The sequence below is a fragment of the Hippocampus guttulatus genome, chromosome 3 (genome assembly GCF_054856545.1).
Source record: "Hippocampus guttulatus isolate MCC_2025c chromosome 3, RoL_Hgut_1.0, whole genome shotgun sequence".
NCBI lineage: Eukaryota > Metazoa > Chordata > Actinopteri > Syngnathiformes > Syngnathidae > Hippocampus > Hippocampus guttulatus.
In genome coordinates, this window is record NC_141263.1 from 27,171,187 (window position 1) to 27,191,189 (window position 20,003).

Consider the following 20,003-nt stretch of genomic DNA (forward strand, 5'->3'; position numbering starts at 1 on the left):
CACTTCCTTATTTTATTGTTTTTGCTCACCTATTTCTCACTTTGCTCTGTTTCTCTATTAACTTGATGCATTTATTCCTCTTTTTTTTTTTTACACCTTTAATTTTAAGGCTGGACTGTAACTTTCATCCCATGGCGTCATAATATAAATCATGCGATGAACTCAAAGGTGTCAACAGGCAGGCAGCTGTGTTATCAAGTAAAATAAAAGCGGCTGGGCTATTGACCAAGTTAGAGAAGAAAATCATTCTGGGAAGAGGGGTGAGCTGCACTCTAAGCTCCCCTCTTTTGTTGGCCATCTGTAAGCGTGCCTCTCACTCACACACACACACACGCACACGCGCACACACGCACACACACATTTTTGGACATGGGCCAGAGCGTGGTGTGAATAGTCCCACTGGAGGAGGGGCTAGTTCTACCGTTAAAAGTAATTATTTTCCAAAAGACGTTTTTTTAAAAGAAGGGGGTTAAGAGGTCATTTGTGGAAATGTAATTAATTCCACTGGTCGAAGAGAAAGTTGTCAAAGCACGTTGATGGGGCACTGGAACTTTTTGTTGTTGTTGGTTTTTTTTTTTTTGGTTTTGTTTTGTTTTTTAGGCATGAAAGTAAACAATTCAGTTTTACTTTTTGGAGCATCCAACACGGGCATTGAAAGAAAAATTCAACCGCTGATGAAATGAAAATGTAGCAAGGCGGTGCTATTCGTCCTCCTTGTTATTTAGTTTAACCTGCACCTCGTTTTTGTACTATTGTACTGTTTTTTTTTTTGTTTGTTTTGTTTTTTGTACGTGCGACACAAGTAAATGACAAAGACAAGTTAGACCAGCAGTCCCCAACCGCCGGGCCGCGGACCGGTACCGGTCCTCGGGGCATTTGGTACCGGGCCGCACAATAAGAACTTACATTAATTCCGTCGTATTTATTTTGGAATACGAAAGATATTTTATTTTGAAAAAATTACCGGATTCTCCGTTACATCCGGCTGTGTCACTTGACACACGTCAAACCACGCTTCTCCGTCACGTGACTGATTGCCCTAAAAACAAAACACCAGAGCTTGCTAAATGAGTAAAATAAACTGCTGGAGATCGCAAATGACGGCAGCCTCAAAACAACTCTGCCGGTGTTCCGGATTCAAGTTATGGCTGAACACTCTGAGATCGCCACAATAGCACTGTTGCCATTTCCGACATGCTACCTGTGTTGAGGCGGGGGTTTTGTGCAGCAACGGCGACTAAAACAAAATGACGAAGTTGACTCGACATGAAGCACACACTTCATGTGTCATTGTCTCCTATTACCCCGCGATGGGACCGCCCGCTTGCAGAAAATCAAGCTCGGCGCTCGCACTGATTCAGCATTGTGGTGAGTTGAGATTTTCATGCACTTTGAATTTGTGTTGTATCGTATTTTGAAGGCATTAAGACCGTAGCGATCAGAGTGTTGCGGCCAAATTGGACGCTCCTCGTGTTTATCTCGAAATCCCCCCAGTGTTCATGCAGCTCTTAGCATATTATTTTGTAGTATTTATCCGCCACACCTTAAATGCCGGTCCGTGAAAATATTGTCTGACATAAACCGGTCCGTGGGGCAAAAAAGGTTGGGGACCCCTGAGTTAGACCACAATGCAACCTTCCAAGTTTCGTCAAGTTGTATCACTTGGATTGTGTGCATTTTTTTTCTAACAGCCAGTAAAGTTTTTACAGTGTCGTATACAATTAGAGTATGCCAAAAGAATGAGTGGGTGTGATATATCCAAAACGTGGGCTACATTAATTACATTTTAGAATTCATTTGCTCTCTCACTAATATCTCAAGGGCACGTTGCCAATTATATTCTTGCGAATAAATTCACGGTGTTATGTTTGAAGCCATATTTTGAACAAACCACAAAGGGAATTGAAGCCCGTGACCTCATTTATGCATTAGTAGGTCGAAAAAAAGAAGAGCAAACTCAAATCTTGATTTCTCATGGCTTTTTCCGCTTGAACAGCCAATGTCTACGATTGCTTTCTTTGGCGGGCCCTGGTACACTCCCATTAAAGGAAGTCTCTCAATTGAAAATAAGCAACCAATAAATAATCACCCACATGAATAAGCACTCGACTACCGAGTTGCCATCAGTCTTGCATATCGCCTTGAGTTTAGAAATCTTCGTGGTTGCTGTCTGAAGGGTTAAGGGAGTCCATTTTTCACATTTTGTCCTTTACGTAACACGTCTTTTACGACTTCCCGGCACTTTTGCTCTCGTCGAGCTAAGCCAAACGGCTGCTTGGTTTGAAACGAACCAACAAACAACCACGCTAGACCATTGCCTGCCAATAAATGCGACACTTACAAAACTAAGGCAACCATTCACAGATGATCAACGATAGAAGCTAAAAACCACTCATCCGAGAAGGGGGTGGAGGGGGGGGGGCGGCGTACCCTTTAAAACATTCAAGTATACTATTTTGACTGTATGAATCAGGTCTAGATTATTTCCTGCTCAGGATTTATCTTCCAACTAATCTGAGAGTGATTCTTTTCAGAGTTGAACCTTTCATCTAAATCTTCGCATGAAAGATTTTTACGAGTTAGAAACTTTGTCTTTAATGACATTTCTTTCAACGGAACACACGTTTGGATTTCTTTTTCCTGTTTCGTAATACTTTCTCCTTCTTATCTCTCGACTGTAAGGTCACAAGGTGGGTCTTGACATTTGGCTCAACTTTCTGATTGCGGTTTGAACAGATTTTGATTCTGAATTACAGTTAGGCATCGGTTTTATTTGGATATCACCCGCGTGACCCTCCGACTTAAATTAAGATGTGCATCTCATTTACCGCCGAGAAAGAGCTGAAAGCTCATTTAAACAAACCTTCATTACCATAAGCCGTAGAAAAGAACTCACCTTTCTAATCCTTCACAAGTCTCAGAAGACCGTCTCCACACCTTTCAAAACATACCCTAAAATAATGTCCCGTTAGGTTTTGTTCCACTCCACCAAATGTTTCAAAAAGTTTTTAGTTTTACTAATTGGACTTCATTTGAAGGACCAGAAAAAGAAATTGAAAAAAAAAGAAAAATCCCAGAGCTGCGCCTGATGTCGAACGAGGCAGCAAATGGTGTCAAGATGGTGGTGATGCGGACAGTGCCGAGTGTCGAATTGATTGTTGTACATCGGAGGGCAAAATAAAGTGTTCACGGCTAACCCCCTTCAACAAGACAACTCTTCTTCTGCTGTGACAAATTCCGAGTGCCCAAACGTGTTCTCCTTACTTCGGCCGAGCGATAGATTGGCATGACTAGCAAACTTGTTTTTCGTCAGGTTCAGGACACGCGTGGTTGTCTAAAGCATGATGGTGTTCTTCCTTCAATCAATACCATACAAACCCAAGTGAATTAAGATGGTCAAGTGAATGTCAATTTCAGGCAGACGTGTGAAAATAAGATACTGGGTCATTAAGCTCATTTTGAGTGACGCTTGAGCAAATCAATCATATATTTTTCTCTTCTTCTAAAATTGATAGATTGCGGCCTTCTCTTCATAAACATTTTACGCACGCGTCTAAATCAGATACATGACGACTTCTTAAAGGTTGGTCATGTTACTTGCAAGCAGTTGCCCGCTACTGCTAATTAACACGCGGAACCCCCCAAGGTTCGGCATGGAAGGACTTCAGATTGGAGAAGATGCTGACTGATGCAACTCGATGTTTAATAGCTTTGCTGCGACTTGGAGGCTCACTTTGCAATGCTGCTTGAAAAGAACACTTGCCCTCCTGCATTCCGTGAATTGTCCTTTGACTCCTGGCTTACCCGAACTTTCCAAACGAAAGATACAGAACTTCAAAATGCTAAAATATTTGAAATAATACTCAGGTGATGGGAGTGCCGCGGGAAGTAAGCAACAACAACAAAAAAGAAATTATTGATGAGAGACGGACGGTGCTGAACACACAATTACGACACAAAGCAGAACAAAGCGCTGACCTGGTATTCACGTATCCCTAACTGACATGTTTATACTGCATTACATGTTCATGTTTTTAGATCTAGAAATGTTCAGACTGCATTCTGCACCAGAGTTGGTGGCCCTTTTGCAACATGAGCAAAACGACGTACACATAAAAACACGTCAACGTTCACGGTATCGTTTGTGTTGCTTTGAGAAAAAAAAACCAAAACAACATATCGATCTTCATTAAGACTTGTACTTGGCTGTTTATGTTGAGCACGGCTTTCCGATCGAGCAAAACCGGGAAAAAAAAAAGGATCATCTGCAACTTGCTACGCAGATGACATTATGGCCTTAAGAGCAAAAAGCAACAGACACAAATTTATATTTTAATTAAGCTTATCAGTCAGGTGGGTCTGTTGCCAGAGAAAAATATATAATCGCTGACTTCATTATAATTTTTAGCCGGACCCCGGCATAAGAGTCAGGCGGCAGTCAATATCACAAATTGCTATTCACTCCGTCTCCTGACTCTGCTGTTCATGTTCTGGAAGCGATAACTCACAAATTCCTGACAGGTTCAAATGTGCACAATGGAGCAAATGCTGTCCGAGACAAAAAGGTGTGGCTTTAGACCTCAAAAACATCCAAGCTCATAATTTTAGCTGAGGATTTACACAATTAGCAGCACAAATAAGCTTCGTAAATACTTTGAAAGTGATGATTTGTGCCTGTTGGCTGAAGTCAAGCCTCTCCTTTCTCAAGAGCGCTTTCAAACAGTCATGTATGCCTTCGTCACGTCTCAGCTGGACGACTGTAACGCACTTGGCTTTGCAGTCAACCAATCCTCCAGTTGGTCCAAAGTGCTGCTGCTCGCCTCTTGACTGGTACTCGTAAGAGGGAGCATATCACTCCGACTCTGGTATCCATTCACGGGCTCCCTAAACATTTTAGAGCTCTTTTTAAAAACCTATTATTTGTCTTCACATTTAGAAATGGCTTCGCATCACCTGACATCTCTGCGCTCCTGCGCCCCCACGCACCTGCCCGGCGACTCAAGGTCTGCGGACCAGACACTATTAGCGGGACAAGAACTAAGTAGAGACTCAGAGGGGATGGAGCCCGTCCCTCTCTCTGGAATGACCTCCCGTCCACGTTAGGCAAGCTGCCATCTTTAAAGCTTGTCTTAAAATTCATTTTTATTCTTTGGCTTTTGACCCAGCAGGAGACTTGAGTTTTAGTTCGACTGTTTTGGGGCTTTTCTACTGTCTTCGCTCTTATTGTTTTATTGTTTGTTGTTGAATGAATTCTTTTTGCTCCCTGTACAGCATTTTGTCTCCAGCGGTGGCTGTTTTAAAGTGCTCTAGAAATATAGTTGAGTTGTGTTGAGTAAAAAAAAAAAAAATCACAGAAACCTGATTGAAACACCGTAGCTGTAGTGCAAAAAGAGGACAGGCGAAGTTTAGACAAAAATGTCGCCACGCATTGTTTTCTTCAAATGGTTCAAAGACAATACTGGAAGACAGAAAGGATCATTCTTTTCTCAACCAACGAACATTTAAAAAAAAAAAACCACCCATGCTTTTCCTGTTTCTGTAATTTGTGGCTGCTGTAAGCCAAAAATAATCATCCTCCATGACGAGGAATCACATTTAGAAAAGTCAGTAGTGCTCCAGAAATCGCAGCCTGATGTGGGTGTTCTCATTGCATTTGTGATTTCACGGAGCCCGAGTGAGGTTTCTTTGTGAAGCTTTGTATGTAAAGGCATCAAACAAAAGCTACTCTGTGATTTTTCACTCCAAGACTGAAGCCATGACTGAATCTATTACCCCTCGCTCAAATATAGGTACTCAAGTGTCAACAAATTTTTCTGCTATGACCCCATTCCTCCGTACGGCTTTTTTGAGGGTAATTTGGCAACCGAATGTGGTGGCACATTTCTGAGGTTAGTCTTCATGTCGCAGCTGAAAAAAAATCTTGATGTGAGCCGCAGAGGCTGCATCGTATTTGAGCTGATGCATTTTGTCACACTCCAGAAAGCTTCCAAAGGCCTGCAGCCATTTATTACTGTACACGGAAAAATCTGCCAGATGTTTGGCTTTCGTATGCCTGCGTCGGGGTCAAAGCTTCCCTGGCCATTAGCCGTTTTACCCAAACGTCATTATTGATCTCGAAAATGAGTTGATCTTGTTTTGGTTGTAATTTCTTTCTCATTCTTCTCGCACGCACGTCGGCTGAAACATCAGCTGCCATAAATATGGAGCGCGCGGCTCTTCACTCGGATTCATTTCGAGCTAAACCACCCAAAATGCCGGTGCATGAATGAGCGGGAGCATCAATCCTACTTTCTGACACTTTACGCTTGAAAAATAATTTTCGTGTCAGCCAATAACCGGCCCTGAGCCTCAGCGGCACGAGCTGCGGGCTCGCGCCTCCACCAAAGTCTAATGGGATATATCAGCTATTCATAACTGGGGCAATCACTCACTCCATCTCCTTTCTGACAGCTCCCAGTTCTGCCTTGTGGGTAATATCATTTCTGTTATCGTAAGGTATCAAGTTTCTCCCTTTATTGGCAAAGACGTTTTCTTGCCGTTTGGGATCGTGGTCCCAGTACTCGGGTGATTCCTTTTGGCAACTGGAACCGGAATGTTCGACCGCACAAGCTAATTATGCTCTTGTTGACTTCTTGAAATCTCCGGAATTGGTTGGGACTTTTCACCAATCAATTACGGTTAATTTACTGTAATAATATTAGAAAAATATACTCAGGAGCTCATTATATTACTTTGTGACTGCCTAAAGGTGAGAAACTGTACACAGTTAATATATTAACCACTCACCGTATCAAGGAAAACATTCATGACTTGATGGAAGAAATAAATTGCTTGACCCCATGGATCTTTTTTTTTTTTTTTCCCCATGATCATAGAGAAGTGACGGTTCACGTAACAACGCATCAAGAGCTCACACCTTGGAATTAACTGAAATGTGAGGAAATAAACACACACATAGAGAGCGAGAGACGGTAAGAGACTTCACATCTCCTGTCATTAACTGCATAAGTCAGTCTTGAAAGTGTGAAGTCGCTGTACCAACACATCTTTTAGCAGGGTGACGAATTTGAAAGTGGGATGTTGAGGTGTAAAAATAAAAAGCAGAAAAAAGAATGTGACTGAGCAGGATAGCTTGTACATGACGATCCAGCAGCGGTTGAACTTTTGTGGCTCCGCCGCGCAGTATGTCATGTGCGTTTTTCTATCCAGCTGCGATTGCAATCGGCATGCCACCATCCACAACAGAATAGCCTCGACAAATTTCAGCCCACTAAACGTGACTCTTTATTTCTTTCCTTCACTTTTAATGTCTTTGAATCTCTTGGTTGTGCTGAAACTCATTCCGTGGCAACCATTTTCAGGCCCTACCACGTGCAGAACCCCACCCCCAAAAAAATGTCTCCAGTTGTTCTGTTGGTCAATGTTCTTTCGGTTGTGTAAAGCACATTGAGTGAGTTGCCTTGTGGATGAAATGTCTGACAAAAACACAATAGTCTTGCCTGGCCTTGCCACGGTCTCAAAGTGCCATCACGACTGTGGAGCTCAAACACCCACACGCAAGACCAAGGGCATTTCATTGGGCTTTTGTCACTGGGAACCTTCAGCAGATATGATTTGAATCATTTCAGTCCTGCATGGGAGAAAGCAAAATGACAGTTTGATGCTTTCTCTTTACCGCTGCAATTGTCAGATTTAAAATTCAAATTCTGTGTCCATCTCGCACTTGATGTTCAAACCTGCTGAAAACCACACTGCTACGGAATTACCTGCAATAATGTGTAACCATGTACTGTATGTATGTGTATACTGTGTATATATACAGTATATTTACCCGAGACGCTTATCCCCTCAAGGGTTGCAGGTGTGCTCGGGTCTATCCCAGGGGTAGGGAACTCCGGTTCTTCTGGAACCATATCCTGCCTGTTTTCGATCCCTCCCTACTCCAACACACCAGATTCAGTTGTTTATGATCGATTCAGGCCTCTACAGAGCTGGCTGATGATCTGATCGTTTGAATCAGATGTGTTGGAGTAGGGAGGGATCGAAAACAGGCAGGATATGGCTCCAGAGGAACCCGAGTTCCCTACCCTTGGTCTATCCCCTCTGTGAGCAACAACCATCCATGCTCACACTCACACCGAGGGATAATTTCGAGTGTTCAGTCAGCCTGCCATGCATGTTTTTGCAATGTGGGAAGGCCGGAATCGAACTCTGCACATCGCACTGTGCTAACCAGTCGTCCACTCAGTTCATTGTCCACGATTCTCTAAATTTCATTGACGGTGTACTTTGTGTGCGCGGTGAAAAAGAAAGACATTGTTTTGGCTGAGCGGTTGCTAATGTTGCCACAAGCTTTGATGTTCTGTTCATGTGAGGTACCATGACAACAGAGGCTGTAGTTTTACACCTCGACTTGACCTTCAGTTGAATCCCACGTAACGATAATCACTCCTCTTAACAAGTAGTGAGTCAACCATTACCTTGATTTTTGATGGTGACCGATCAAGCAGCCCGCATTATGCGAGCAGGATGTTTTCTTTTTATGGTTAGGTTTTTCTCGTTATTATGATGTTGTCAAGTGTTATTTTGAGAGCTTAATTTAGTCCATCAAGTGTATTTTTTTTGAAAGCTTTATCAAGCCTTTCACGTGAGGACAAGCGTGATGTTACACCTCTACTGAAGACAGAAATAAAATGGTTAGTTAATGTGGTGACTGACAGGCAGAACACTCGATCTAATCACCACCAATGTCTTGTTGTGGGAGCTCTTCGGTGTAACACGTTACATCATGCTAAGGGAAAGCTTTGCGCACTCCTGGGAGACTAATTAGCCCTCCTAGCATGGCTAATTAGATAGTGACGAAAACAGCTGGGTAGGGAGACATTACAATTTGGACTAAAGAACTGCCTTTACACATTAGCAACACATCACCGATGCAATTGTCAAGTCAAGTCAAGTCAACAGTATTTATAGAGCACTTTCAAACAGCCATCGCTGCATACAAAGTGCTGTACATGGAGCAATTTAACATGCACAATAAACAGTAAGACAATTGTGAAGTGTTCGTTTCAAAATCGAGCCTGTGACTGACAGGCTCGAGGTTCAGTGCTCTTCACCCAAACGGGTATACTGACTGAGTGTTTATACTGTGGCCCGGTGGTCCAGTGGTTAGCGCGTTGACCTCACAGTGGAGAGGTCTTGGGTTCGATCCTGGCTATGGGCTCCCTGTGTGGAATTTGAATGTTCTCCCCGTCCTACGCAGGTTTTCTCCGGGTCCTCCGGCTTCCTCTTACATTCCAAAAACATTCACGGCAGGATCACTCCAGATTGTCCTTAGGTGTGAGTGTGACTGAGGATGGTTGTTCGTTTCTGTGTGCCCTGCGATTGGCTGGCAATCGGTTCAGGGTGTCCCCTGCCCACTGCCCAAAGACAGCTTGGATAGGCTCCGGCACGCCCCGCGACACTTGTGAGGATAAAGCGGTTCAGAAAACGGATGGATGGATGAAAAAAACATGCTGTGATTTGACCCATTTCAAGATGGCGCCATATTTGGCAGTCATCTGCGAGAGCTCTTCAAGAGCTCTGTTTTTTTTGTTGTTTTTGTATTTTGTTTTGTCATATGGTGTTTGCTGCCCATTGTATGGACCCGTTGTGGACTGTTTTCAGTATTTTGGCCAGGACATCCGCCGAAGGAGAACAATCTGTGCTTGGTGGTTGCGCCTTCTAGGCAGGGGCGTGTAGCAGCATTGATTTTGATCTTGACAGTGTAAATGTCGGCGCTTTTTGACTGTCATCGCACAACAGTATATGTTCAGAAAGGCAGCGCTTTCGACATCATCACACGATTGACTGAAACAATGACAGAAACGTGTCTTTCGACAATACAATGCCAACAGATTCAGTTGAAAGCAATTAAGTATCTGCCTGCCTGCCAGTCATGTTTTGGGGAAACCCGGCCTTGATTTCATTTAGAAATCAGACGATGAGTGTTTTGGGCCTGAATTCTTTGAATTCTCAGAGAAATAAACAGGTCCCTTAATCCTCTCTACCTGCTTGCTGCCACACAGGATAAAGGATATAAAGATCGAGTTCTACTTCTTCTCATCAGAATAATGTGCTTTGCATAGCTTTTCCACTTCATCTAGAATCACTCTAATCCCTCTGCTCCTGTGTAATTATCTCTCCTTTAGGCTGATCTCACCTAGCGCAGCCTCATCACATTACCTACTCACTTTTATCTGTGGCTCTTAGAGCTACTGCCAAGGGTCCTCTTAACTCACCCCGCAACTTTTAGCTCGGCAGACATTTGCCAACGTACCGTATAACTTTACTTAATTCCTTTGGTTCCTTTCCCCCGTGTCTGTCAAGGCCGCATATGATTAGGCGTCGGAAAATAGACGCTCCTCGCTGTGACATAGTTAGTTCATTTTGTTCTGACTTTACAGTATGTAAGCTTCCAAAGGCCTAACCCTAACCCTAACCCTAACACTAAACCCTAACCATAACCTGAACCCTAAACCCTATCACTAACCCTAACCCTAACATAACGCTAAACCTAACCGTAAACCCTAATCCAAAACCCTAACCCTAACCCAAACCCTAAACCCTAACCCAACCCTAAACCCTAACCCAAACCCAAACCCTAAACCTTGCCCTAACCCCTAACCCTAACCACTAACCCTAACCCTAACTCCAACCCCAACCCTAACCCTAAGCTGAACACCCAAACCTAACCCCTAACCCTAAACCTAAACCATACCCCTAACCCTAAATCATACACCTAACCCCTACCCTTACCCTAACATGAACCCTAACCTCTAACACTGACCCTCACCCCTAACCCTATCCCCTAACCCGAACCCCACCCCCTAACCCTAACCTTGACATCCTGAAGCCCAAAGTGATAGTAACTTCCTCATCCAGCAAATCCCAATTAAGAAAAACGCAATTTAAGAAAATATTTACACCTCGGCCTGAAAATGCATTTCAAGTGTGCATATCTACACATGTATTTGTTACAACTTAACATCCTGCAGCCGAAAAGAATTGTCATCATCCAGATAATCTGAGTCACTGAAGGAATGGGGTCATCTTTGACTGGCTGGACCGGAGGCTCTGCCTCACCACCACCAAATGTCAACTTAAACCTTTTGCAAACATTCACTGCAGTGCTCCAAGTTACATCATTCAATGTTGATCAATTGCTGCTGGAACGGAGAGTGCCTGACGTCGTAACATCTGCAGTAAATGTGTGTTTGGCGACCTTTCTGTGATGTGTTCTTCCCGTGAACGTGTGACTAAGCTCACCACTACAATGTCCCTCCCCCAATTTAGCCACCGGTGATGAAGACGGGCCTTCCTCGGGGATAACAAAAAGGGCAGAGGTGTTAATTATTCTCCAGATAAGCAATGTCAGCAGAATGCTCTCAATGCTCCAAATTGTCCCTTTGGGGCACTCTGGTCCTCATTATGGAAACACTTCATCTCGTGTTGATGATATTTTGATCAAGACACTCAGTCAGTTATTTTAGCGCTTCCTTTTGAAAGACCTCATTATATTTTCATAAATCAACTGTAAACAAACTAAAATACCGAAATAAGAGATGCTTTTCAAACACTGCGAGGTTGAGGCACACTACCTCAGTCCTTGCTTGAATGGTGTCCGTGCGGATCTAAAATTCGACTGAGAATTACTGATTGTGCCACCCCCCATTGGGGAAGTTTGGTCATGTGTCCCAGGATGCAAATCTATGATGTCAAAGATGTTCCTCTCCAAATGTGCATTTGGCAGCTTTTAAAAAAAAATTCTCACCTGTGAGACATTTCTTATTCTGACAGTAACCATTAAGATATTATAATGAAAAGAGAACCCTCGGTTGGCTCTTTGTCAATCTTTTTTCCTAGAGGCCATCATTTCAAGAGGTTTAGCCGATACACGACAACTACATTTGCCTTTTTACACCTTAATAAATGTTTCTTCTTTGACCCATCTGCTGTTTTTGCAGACTCTTTCTAAGTAATTAGTGAACCAACTGTGATCAAGACGCAGCCGCCGGCCACATACAAGTCACGCTTGGCAACACTGACAAATATGAGATGACAAAACAAAGCTCAAAATCTCATATGAATAGCCATCCGAAATTTCGAACCCGATCCTGATTCACCTCAACGACACTATTTGCCTGACTAACTGTGCAACGTGGGTGCGTATGCAAGTAAAAGCACGATATTGTAAATTCATATGATTACGGTTACGTCATCTGACCCTCGACATGCTTCATAAAACATCTGCTTCAAGTTACTGTGAGACAATGTTTTCGGGAACTGACTTTGGGACGCGCTGACTGAAACAAAACATCTGCGCGCAGTTGCATTGTCTGTGAAAGCTGTCTGGAGTGATGCGGAATGTTATCGGTTCTTTTACAGACTGATCTTGTGTTTTGGCTGTGAACGAAGCAACGTATGTTCATATCGATCTTCAAAATGAAGTATATTTCGTACATTGGAGGTGACCTATCATGCTATTTGAAGCTTTCCATAGCTAACTCGGGGCATGTACTGTATATTAGCTTTGGCACAATGACGATCTACTTTCTGATGAAATATGAGTTATTTCGGTGGCTACGTTTCAAACCATGAAGCAAGACCTCCGGCTTAGCAAAACTCATCGTGTGGCTGCCGCAGCCCTTTCGTGATGTCGGCCTAAAGCTGGCTGCTGAACAGTTTCTGGGCAGACTAGTGCCGTTTTCCATTCGTCCCAAACAACCACACACCTGTCCGAGCTGAGATCATTGTCATTCATTTAGGTGCCACTCCGAGTCAAGAGCCTATGGTCTTTGCTCTGCGGCATCCGATGCGGGTCGACGTCTGCCCAATGCGCCATCCTCGAGGTGGGGGCCGCAACCCCCATCGGAATGAGTGGGACCCAGTGTGAGAAAGGAGCCATCTCTCCCCAACTCGGGTGCCAAAATGAAACAGTTTCACTGGTGGCCGCTCTGAGAAAGTGGCTGTGTGTGTTTAGTCTGCAGAGGCCGCATGGGAGTGACTCCTCGACTTTGTGACGTATAAGAGTGAGGATGGAGTCGTTTTCTTGGATTGGGTGGAGTTCTTGCTCGGAAAAGGAGGAATGAGCAGGACTGCGAATGGAGGAAAACGCCACTTTGGAGGTATGTTTGAATGTTTGAATGAATTAGCATCTTAACATGATTAGCTGCTCAAAACAGTCGATTTTAGAATGATATGGCCCCTTTATTTGTAAAAACATGTAAAAAAACATCCACGTCACTAAAAGCATTGTTTTCTTTTGTTTTTTAATAACATACACAGTATATCGCCAGTCAACCACAAGGAACACACACACACACACACACACACACACACATTCACCCTTCCAGTATGGGCAATTTAGAATATTTACCATATACATGTATAATATTTTTAAATGTAGGGGGAAATCAATCAATCACAAGAAGAGTAAACTCACACGAGCAGAAAATGCAATCAATATGCTAAACGGTCTGAGCAGATATTCCAACCTAGAATCCTCCAGACAGGCACGCGTTGCTGACATCTTATCAGTACAATGAATTCACCCAAAAAGAGACATTTGTGACATGGTAAACAAAGGACAAGGAGAAAGGACATCTGTTCTTTATTCTTCTCAGCTACAAGAACCAGACAAGCTTTGTTTGGTGAAAAGAAAAAAAGGCGCATTTTGTCGTCTTACTCTTCCATTTCCCATTGTCACATAGATGTCATGATTGAATGCGCAATTGAATTCGGGCTTCGCAAAAGAAATAAACGACCTTTTGCTTTTCAAACAAACAAAGGTAAACTAAAGAGGATCCTCGCGCCTTCTGTCATGCGTTGTTTCATTCCTCCCCCTATAGCATTTCAAGTCCCCCCCCCCACACACCAGCCCATCGCCGCTTGCTCATTCCCCACCCCTGAAAAAAGAAAAAAAAATCACTATTGTATCCCACTTGGTATCACACCAGCATCGCAACATCACTCATGTTTCCGCACAGAAAATAAGAGGTGAGGTTGGGAAAAAAAAAAAAATCATATTCATGTAAAAGCTGCATTTGTTGCAATGGCACATATAGGTGCCTCATATTTCACCTTCACACAGCATGAAATCCATCGACTTTATGCGGATGATTTTGAAATAGCTGTCAGATTGCACATCTCTCACTTTGATTTGCAGATGTTAGCACGGTTGCAGTTCGTGTGATGTGGATCGTTGATGAATAGTTGATCAGAACAATATTGTTTCATTTAGAACACACAAATCCTGAGTAAACTCGACAAAACATTGAAAACACTTCCTCTTTTTATTCCTCCTAATTTGCTTTTCGATGCGCGCACAGCAAACAGCTTTGTTTTCAACTTGTTAACATTTCTGTATATATATTTTGGTATGCACACACCTTCAGAAAAAAAGCTGCGTGCATGGCAAATTTCGAAATGAATTGTTCTGGCGCCATATGCTTTCAAGAAGAGCTCCACAGCCTCTCTGCGCCATATGTTCCTTTCAACTTAGTCAGGATAAAATCCAAATATCGTCAGCTATGTAACCCTTCCTGCCATGTTACTTTTCGGCATGCAAATCAAATATCTAAAAAATAATAATAATAATAAGAGTTTTGTTTAGCTTTTGTGGAGTTATATGTCAGGTTTATAATGTAGCGCTCTTGTGTCTTTTGGGATGAAAATGGCGTCAAACGCAGACCTGTCCAAATCGTACGGGGAGTCGCCTTGCGTTTAGCGTGAAATGTTCCCGCAAGAAAGGCATCAGTTAAAAGAAAATACAAGGTCCTTTTCATGTTACGCAACTCCAATCGACTCCAGTTAACTTTGGAATGGAGCCTCTGTTGTTTTGCGCCGTCATTTCATCTTTGTGCATTTAATGAGCGCCCCGGATCGCACCTGCTGTTAAAAAACATTTCGCCGGGCGCTCGGTTTCCCGACAGTCGTCCAATAATTGGCCGCGCGCGCTTGCACATCTGCTGCCTTTTAACTCAAGAAGGTGCTGCGGGGAAAAACATCACAAGATGTATTCGGGCTAACAAATTGAGCGAGGATGCTCGCGCGCTGTAAGTCGTGCCGTTTGTTCGTGTCTGGGCGACTTTAATCTAATTCTTCGGGGGCGTCAAACCACGCTGATTACAATCATTCCAGAGGCAGGGGGGCTTGGTGAGGCATCAAGTGTGTGTGTGCGTGTGTGTGTGTGCGTGCGCGCGCGTGTGTAGAGTACTCGTCTAATCCTACTTACTTGTCAAAACTCACTGGTCAGCAAGATAAACACCACAAAATGTTTGATGAAGAAATGTTTCCCCCGGGGCAAAGGGGATACTTTACACAGCCGTTTATTTGGTGAGCAGCACACAGACACATTTCTGATCCGCATTTCATTTTTATTTTTGTAAACCATCGTGTCAAGTGTGAAATCTGCATCTGTCCGAGCTTCCAAAAGCCTTTGCTGAACGCCAATGTTGAGCGTCGGCACAGGTTAAGATGCGTTCCTGCCTCCGCGGGAAGTATTAACGACGGTTACGGTGAACTCTCCAAGCTTTGAAGGGTGCGCCGCACATCACGTTGCAATCCATTTCAGGATTCTCTCTGTGCCCAGCATGAATTGCCAGATCCCATAATGTAGGATGAAACCTTTTTTTAAATTTTTTTAAACTTCACATGTCACGGCTACACAACATTACAGCGCATTGTTCAGTTGTATCTATTTTTTTAAAAATAATCTAGTGGGGAAATGTCGATCTCAATAAAGTGATAAGTGTGTTTTCGGGTAAATACGGGCTCCTTTCATGTGACGGCAAGACACAATGAAATTGGTGTGACTTCAGTGTATTTCAAATCTCATTCCAAGAAAAACGGCTTTTCAGTACGGTCTCATTAGGTTCGTGGAAATCGTGTTCGCGTTCCATTTTATCAGGAAAAGAAGGGGGCATTCAAAGCAAGGAGTGCATTTCCAGCAGCAGTGCTCAAAACAAACGTCTGATCACAGTCTTGCAGTTAATAATTGGAGCTGTTTTCAACCCATGAAGGACAAATGATACTCCTCTGTGTTTCCGTCAAAACAGCTCCAGAACCTTCGATGAGCTGGTCTATTTCAAGCTTATAAATATTGATGCGAGCAAGGGAATTGAACAAAAGATGGCAAAAATGCTTGCGGCATGAGAATCGCGAGGGGTCATTTGTCATCATTTCACTTTAGCGCTTAACTTTGTTTTTCGTTTTCTGTTCAGCGACGGTTCCGTGTTCCAGGCGCTAGTGCAGCTTCTTAGCTTCTAGCTAACATTAATTTAACCTCACCGCAACACAAAACAAAGCAAGCCTGCGGCAGTCGCCTATTATCCATCCATCCATTGTCCGAGTCGCTTTCTCTTGAGTTGGCGGAGGACACCCTGAACTGTTTGCCAGCCAATCGCGCTCACACTCTGCACTGCGAGGCGGACGTGCTAAGCAGCCAAGAACCGTGCCACCCGCTAGCCTATTTTAGGAAATGATCTTTCTACACTGGATTGCTGACATGTTGTGTACGCCGTAGCTTTTTGTCTGTAGTTAACAACGAGTTGCTTGACTGTGTTTATTTATTCTTGCTATTTGTTCAGGGTGTTATTCTTGTATTCACAACATACTTTCATTATATTCTGAAAAGCCTGACGGAGGACTGCAAATGAGCTGTAACTAGATTTTCCTTTTTCTTTTTAAAGGCAATGTTGTCTGTATTGTTCCTGGTAAGTAAACATTCATGTAACGTTCATTTTAAAGCCATTAAAATTGATTATTGATGGTTTTTGTTCTTGCAATTAAATAAAAAATTAAGATTCAAATATTAATAAAAATACAGATTTTTTTTTTCAGGCTGTTGCACTGTTGTATTTGACCTGGGATGTATTTATTTGTTTACACTAATTAGAGGTACACTAATGAATATTCATGCTCAGCCAAGACAGCCATGTTTTTGATCATGTACGAGTGTGTGTGCGTGTGTGTGTGTGTCCACACGGTACAAGAAGCACATCCAGATCTTCAAAAACGCACAGCATTTAGTGATGAAAAGTCTGATTTCAAGGAAGATGTCAGCCGTTTAGTGATGTGTGATTTCATCCACCAATACATCTGATTCTCAGACGCGATTCTCAAATCAAACTTGAACATTGGAGGGCACGTGCTGCATTAACAGGAAGACAGTGGACCGTTAAAATCTCTCCATTATGCTCGGTTGATGGGAAACGCATCAGTAAGTAAGGCATCATTCTGCCTCAGTAAGTGCAGAAAACACAAAAACTTGCTGCGCTGCTCACTCAGTCTGACTCTGTACAATAGCAAGATGTAGTTTGTCATGTTTGTGGAAAAACGTAAGGTTTGGTTCAGTGTCAAAATACGTCTTGAGTCAAGATGAAACATTTCCATGGCAATAGCCGCTCGAATTGACACAGCTAAGGTATTCAGGAGTACAGAGAATGCCGCAGAACCTGCAGACTTCTTTTTACAAAATGCCGCAATTGGAGCAAAAATAGTCCGTACAACAACAAAACAATAAATCAATAATGAAGACAGTAGAAAGCACAAAAACCTTAAAACTAAAAATCAACTCTTTTGCTGAGTGAAAAGCCAAAGAATAAAAATGAGTTTTAAGACGAGTTTTGCCTAACGTTCAGCTTCCAAAGAGAAGGACCGGCACGAGAAAAGGCTTGATCCCCTCTGAGCCTCCGTTTAGTTCTCGGTACCTCTAATAATGTCTGGTCCGCAGACGCGTATAGGGGCGGAGGAGCTCAGTCAGGTAAGGTGGGGCGAGGCCATTTAAAGATTTGAAAACAAATAAGATCTTAAAAAGAACTCTAAAATGTCGAGGGAGTCAGTGAAGGGATGCCAGAATAGGAGTGATGTGCTCCCTCTCATGAGTACCTGTCCACAGGCGAGCAGCAGCATTTTGGACCAACTGGAGACGCTTCATGGAGGATTAGCTGACTCCAAAGTCAAGTGCATTGCAGGAATCCATGTGACGAAGGCATGAATGACTGAGCTGCTCACAAGGATGCTGTCCTAACAGTTCAAGTTGTACTCTCAACTGAGTGGTTCCGATGAAATCCGACTTTGTAGGCGCGGGTCCTTTGAACCTACAGTCACGTGTGGGGTTTGTTTTGCAATTAACCCCACTTTGACATGAATACGTGCATGTCAGAACATATATTGGCTGAGAGGTTGGAAAGAGGATGGCAAAGGCAGACGTGGTAGGGGTGGGTTCATCCTTTCAACGAATAAATGATTCTGTCCGTCCAGCCAGCTGTGGCGCCGTCAGCGGCCTCGGGGCCTGCTGGAAGGCTGATGAGGGTCACCATCGTCCGCTTCATCAAGGATCCCACAACCGACAGCTCCCGACAGCGAGTAAGACCCCAAACAAGCCAGGAGGGAGGGGCAGGGAGAGCGATGCAGTCAGGTGGTGGGTAAGAAAGCACTTGCCTCTTTTCATAAATATTGTTTTCATATTCTGCTGTCTTTACAAAAATAATGATCGGATGTTTGACGACATATTACTTAGTCATTTCATTTTATTACCGGTACTTTGAAAGATACTTCTGTTTAATTATATTTATGCTTTTTATATTGTGCCACCGGGAGTTACAAACAAATTGTCCTGTATGAAGAGAATTTACGCTCGTTAAAAAAAAATCCGCAAGTAAAAAGGCGGCTTTGTGACATGCAACTTTTTGACAAAGAGTATTTAAAAAAATTTTTTTTACGTATTATCTGAGCAGTCTTTTCTTGAGACCCAAAGAAAGATCTATTTCTGTCAGTGCCCCAACATCTTTCCGCTTCGTTTCACTAACCAGTCTTGAAAACATACACAAAAACGCCATCAGTACTCATGCGGAGTCACAATGGCTCTTATCAAGCAAACACATTCAAAGCAGACATTCTCACTTACTGGACGTGAAGCAGACTCGAAAATTGTCACAATTTAGCGATAGTGCGTCCCACATGAGACTCGACCTCATGAAAGCTTAAAAGCCGGTCCCTCCATGTCTTGGGATATTCTAGTTAGTTCTACTTGCAGCACTAGATGTACCTACACGTACAGTGTTTACAAAAAAACCACACGCACACACGCAGACACACAGCATTATGGTTCAGAGATCCAATTCCAGAAATTGATATAAAAAGCGAGACATGTTAGAAACACCCCCGCTCTCTCTTTTTTTTTTTTATTCTCTAAAGAGCAAATTAATTTTACACTCTGCTGTATTATTTCTGTTGCACACCAACACAAAGAACGAGATCCCACACACGCAGGCACGCAAGGAGCAGCGCTGCACTTCTTGAGCCAAGGGCTTTCAGATGGGATGGAGCTTTCGTATGATCGGTAGAAGAGATTTTTAAATTCCAAATTGGATGACCTTGATGTTTTGGGAAAAAAAAGGAACACGGTCAAGGTCATTTTTCTGCCCACAGCAGGAGAAACTACTTCCTACTGTGATGCAGTGCAGTTGTACGCCCCCCCCCCCCCCGCCCCGCCCCACAAATGAATAAATAAATAAACATAAACACAATAGTGTAATTTAATACCTCGCTGCCATGATCACCCATTGTTTCAAGATGATCATTTGTAACATGACCAAAGCACGCACGGGGGCTCATGAGCATGTCGAAATGAACGCGTCAGATGACTGCTAATCGGTGAGAAAGGCGAGTCTCTTTGAACAAGACTAGAATTCCAACAGTGCCACCGATGCTCGGTCCAACAGTTTCTACTCAAGCATTTTAAGTGAATAATCCGACTTGTGTCTACGCTGTAAGTAATGGATATCGTGCCACTGAGCAGAGGGTAATGCGAGCTTTTGTTAACGGTGACCTCCCTCAGCCTGGCTATTGTTATATTACTTGTTATATTATGATTTAATACAATGCTTATCCAGCTCACTGCGTAAATGCCTAAACAGCTCATTAGTCTTCATTTTCTTCACACTCAGCCTCTCCTTCCA

The 20,003-nt window shown here is 43.1% G+C and overlaps 1 long non-coding RNA gene across 1 annotated transcript; it reads left to right on the forward strand.

Annotated features, from left to right (window-relative positions):
- The first annotated feature begins 1,068 nt into the window (after positions 1 to 1,068).
- LOC147208045 (uncharacterized) lies at positions 1,069 to 18,448 on the forward strand. The gene is made up of 3 exons (XR_015100478.1): positions 1,069 to 1,368; positions 13,022 to 13,166; positions 18,304 to 18,448. It is a non-coding gene; the product is annotated as an uncharacterized LOC147208045 (long non-coding RNA).
- Positions 18,449 to 20,003: the final 1,555 nt, after the last annotated feature.